Consider the following 5,145-nt stretch of genomic DNA (forward strand, 5'->3'; position numbering starts at 1 on the left):
CTCCTCATCTGACATAAACTGTGCTTATTTAAAGAAGCACAAGGAAAATTCCTACTCTCTATTTCAGCTAACCAGACACAGGCCAGCAGAGATAAAACAAAGACACTATTTCATTTTACCTAAAACAATAAGTTATTCTTGGTGGGAGGACATACTGAAATTATACTACTGACATGGGTGAACCTCACTCTCTCTGATTGAATTTCAGCCAAACTTTGGTCTACAATCTTGCTTGTAAATATATCCTTGGGTATCTAGGGCAATCTCATTCTTCCTAATTTTGTCTGATTTAAGTAGCCTAAGACAGTTTGTCTCAGTTTTATTGCCCACACAAAGGCATGACATAGCATTGGATGTTAAATTGTTCTTCACAGCATTCACCTATTGCTTCAGAAAAAAAAATCAGGTTTTCTAAACCACAAAGTGTTGTATGCTTGTTTAGGAAGCTTCTAATCCATGGTTTCTGGAATGCAAAAGTCTTTGAGTTTCATGGTATGCATTGACATCTCTTCTTTATTATAGGTGAGGGTCTTAACATCATGTCAAACTTCCCTGGGCACTTCAGGAATTACTGTGCTTGCAAATTTTGCATGCTTAGCAGGTGTGATATATCAGCCTTACAGACAAAAAAAGAAAAAACATCTCAGAAATGCAACGATATCAGAAAAATGTTTTGTCTATTCTAGGAAAGCCTATCTACTAATAAATGAAACAGAACTCCAAAAGAGTTTTTGCAGTAATTTCACAGTTTTCATAGTTATTAATGAAACAAAGATTTCTCACATATATTTGTAAAATACATGTTAAATACAATGAATACTCTGGACTCATTTTTGATCAAGTGAAGACTGAAACAGTTTAAAATAAGAAATAGTTTATGCTTTCTCTTTTTGAATTAGCCTATTATTAGAAAATAGCCTTTGTGAATTTTTTTTGAGAAGAGCTTTGAAATGCATGGCAAAAAAAAAGGAGAAATAATTTAACTTATAAATTACTACATAATCAGTCTACTTTGACATGTATAATCCACTACTTGATGAATACATCCTATTTTAAAAGAAAAAATATTTTAAAATACATTCTCATATAATGAACACCCTCAGATGACTCAAGCAAAATCAGAGGTAGTGACAGAAGTGGATCAAAAGCAGAGATGACAGTAGTAGAAATAAAATTGTTTAAGAAAATGCATTGATACTTATTTATATGCATCTCAGGCATATGTAAGTTTAACTGTGCTGAATTATGAAGATGAGGAATCATTAGGGTTTATATTCATGCAATCATACAAAAAAATTACTGTTTTGAACAATTGTGCCTGTTTAATCTTAGAATGTGGAATTATAAGCTTTGGAGACAGCAATAAAAATATTTAAAAGCAGAAACTGAACTGTAAATGAATTATGCCATGCTTTAACATGTTTATAGACTGACATGAACATTTCACCTAGCACAGATTAATCCTGCTTCCACGGGTGGCTTGAAGAGGTGCTTGTAGAAATGGAACTCTTCAAACCTGTATGTGGAGTCATCTCTTGACTGTTCAAGTAAAATTGATCATTCAGAGCTTTCTCCACTCATGGAAATTAAAAGTCTTATTATGTTAGAAAGGTGCAAGCTACTCTTTAACCTCTGCAGAGACTGAAGTCTTCTCACCCTAAAGAGCAGATATTTCACTACCAGAAACAAAAGAAATTTAAGGAACTTAAAAAATAAAATGTTATTAAAGTGGGTTTTGATCCATGATAAAACAAGTGTAAAATTTTTCATAGGAAACATGCTCAAACCACACATTTTTAATGCATCTGTCCATCAATGTTCCCAGAAAAAATTCCTTATGAAGTATTTGAATGTGCAATAAACATAGTTAAAAGAAATATAGCAAATATTTTATTAAAAAAATGACCTAATTTAAAAAATCTCAAAAAATGACAGCACAAAAACTAGTTAAAAACAGCTTATAATTGACTATTGTGGTTTAACTCTGTTAAGCAGTTAAAACCAAAGCAGATACTCTTTCAATGTCTTCCAGTACAATTAGGGAAATAAGTGGAAGACCAAAAGTGGGAAAACTCATGGATTGAGATATAGACAGTTTAATAGGTAAAGCAAAACCTGAACTTTGAAGCAAATGAAAATAAGGAATTCATTCACTATTTCCCAACCACAGGCAGGTGTCCAAGCTTCTCCAAAAATAGGATTCCATCCCATGGTCAATTGTGAAGACAAAGGCCATTGTGACCTTCTTCTTCCCCCAGATTTGATTACTGAACATGATTTTATATGGTGTGGAATACTCTTTTTGTCAGTTAGGGTCAACTGCCCTGGCTGTCTTCCCTCCCAGATTCCTGTGCACTCCCAGTCCCCTCACTGGTGGCAAGGTATGAGGACTGGTAAATGCCCTGACTCTGTCTAAACACTGCTCAGCAACAACTAAAACATCTCTCTGTCATCAACAATATTTTCAGCAACTATTGTTTGCAATTACTACAAATCACTTTATTTTTATTATATATATATTCAAGAAATTATACCTATCTATATATTTGTAATAATCATATGATATGTTTAGATTAACCTTTGATAATGAAGCCCTATAAATATTCCCCAAAATGTGTTAGCAAACTTTACCTATATCAAATTTTTTAACTGGTCTCTGGATGAAAAGATGAGGCAATATATATCTTGGTCTTTATCATGAAGTTCATGTGAACTTGTGCCACTAGGATCTCTGGAGAAAATAATACAGTCTGCCATGTGATTTAATTTTTCATAAGCAGAAAAAAAAAGAGTTAAATTCATTGTTTTCAAATGACTATAAAATAAAGAGGTATCAAATATAATTTCTTTCTTTGAAAGAATTTGTAGAATAGTTCTTACTAGCATGTGAAATATATGGTACTATTTGATGCTTTAATTAAAATTTAATTCAAAAAAAACTTTGCGATTGAGAATATTGTTTCAAATTGTTCTCTGGGATAAAATTCCTCTAGGAGGATAGAAATTAATAATATCTTAATATTCTAAAAAAACCGTTATCTTTTTAAAATACAAAAATATTATCTGTGCATAAAAACTGTCAAACTGGAATTATTAACTATTACAGTGAAGATGAGAGAGTTCTTTGACCTCAATTAAAAGTTTTTCTACCATTATTTTTCATAAGGAAATGGAAAAAAAATCAAGCTTTTATCAGTTTAGGTAAAGGACTATGTCAGAATTGACAAAGTGTCAGTCTATTGGTGAAGAGTGAAAAACTTACTTTCCCTTAATTTTAAGTGTTGTTTTCAACAAATCCATGTGGACTATTAAAGTCCAAATCCATATAATAGAGAGGTAAGAAAGGCAAATACAATTTTTGTCATGTATGGCAGATTTACAAATGTTTTCAAATATTTTCCCATGGTTTTGAGAGTTATGAATTATTCTAATAGCTTAAGAATAAGAGACGGATACGTTAACATGCATAAGGGGTGCAGAAAAGAGATGTACAACATATTTTTTCCTCACAATAAAACAATAAACAAAAACCCACCTATATCTACAACAAAGTAAATGTACAGAAAATTGCAACAGTTTGCTGTACTCATAGTACACAAATTAACAGTCCTTAAACTGAACACAAAATTTTAGTGAAATTACTTGTTTCACCAATTCTTGATTAAATATATATATATAGATACATAGATATTTTAAAGTAAACTTGGACATTCTGAAAATATATTTTATTTGGGGGGAAAATAGAAGTTTTTATGTAAAAACTCCAGAATTTTTTTCATGTAATTTATGTACTTGCAACATTCCACATTAGATTTTTTATTCATTTATTAAGATTTATAATTTTGAACTACCAAACAAATTAGAGTACTAAATGATCTCAAAAGGCAAAAATAAAACTATATCAGAAAGTGATGGCAAATAGTTTTCTCTGCTGAGGTTTTTTATGTTGGCATATAGTTTGCAATGATTTATGTCCTGAGTAAGTCTCCAGACATCTACCCTTTATTCTCTGGCTCACCAATGAGTAGCAGCTCCATCTCTTTGGCCTGCCCTCAGGCCATTAACAACTCTGCAGCTCACTGGCCAAACCTGGGATTAGGCATCTGTGTGCAACCCTCTACCATGACAGATATCCCTTGCTCAGAGACAGCCCAGAGACAGCTTCTGCCATGGCATCAGCTTCCAGATCCTAACACTCACCCCTTCCCATGTTACAGACACCTGGTTAGTATAATGGCATTCCACTTCTGATATCGACATTCGTTCTCGTGGTTTAATACCAAATTGACTGTGCAGGGAGTAAATGGACTTGAACATCAATGCACACTCCCTTACAGATATGTTTAATGTTGGCAAGTGATACATGACCTGCTTTTCCCATAAAGAAAAAAAAATGTAGTCTCAGAGAAAGCTCATGTTGGCCAGTGCAAAAGTCTGTCTGTGCTGTGTGTGATACAGGTTTCTCCCTGAGTTACTCCAGATCCTGTCAAATAAAGGGTTGGGCAGAGAATATCAATATTTGATCAGCTGATTCAGATTTTTGAAACACCTGAACAGGTTGTCATCATTGCAGGTGTTCTCAGTCAGCTCTTAAAGATTCTTTGCATCTCTCACAGAGACTGGTGTGTCTCTTGGCTTTAATTTACAATCTTACTCCAGTCTTAATCCTTATGATTGAATTTCAGCCACTCCCAGCCTATGTCATTTGCCACAGGCCCCCATTAAATATGGGTAGAAGCTGAGACAAATGGGTTTGTTCATTCTGAAGAAGAAAATTCTCCAGGGGACCTAATTGTTGTCCACACTGCCAAATGAGAGAGCATGGAAAAAATGGAGCCAGAACTCCTCCCTGGTATGGAGAGCAGGGAGTGGAGGAAAGAATGAGAGAGAAGGATTTTGTAGGTAACAAACAGGGAAGAAGAAAGGGCAACACATAGGAAAGGTAAAAAGGAAAAATGAAGACAACAAAATTTAGAAGCAATCAAAAAATCATATGTATGTTTTGCAGCTTGTGTTTGCAAATCCAGACTCTAAGGGCTGTTTGCATTTTCTTTTAGAGGAGTGAAGTTACATGTTTACATTTAGTGACCTGCAGTGGGGTGTAGTGTTTTCACTTTTAAGATGATTTGTCTCTGTTGTTATCTT

Source organism: Agelaius phoeniceus, chromosome 2 (genome assembly GCF_051311805.1).
Source record: "Agelaius phoeniceus isolate bAgePho1 chromosome 2, bAgePho1.hap1, whole genome shotgun sequence".
NCBI classification, from domain to species: Eukaryota; Metazoa; Chordata; class Aves; order Passeriformes; family Icteridae; genus Agelaius; species Agelaius phoeniceus.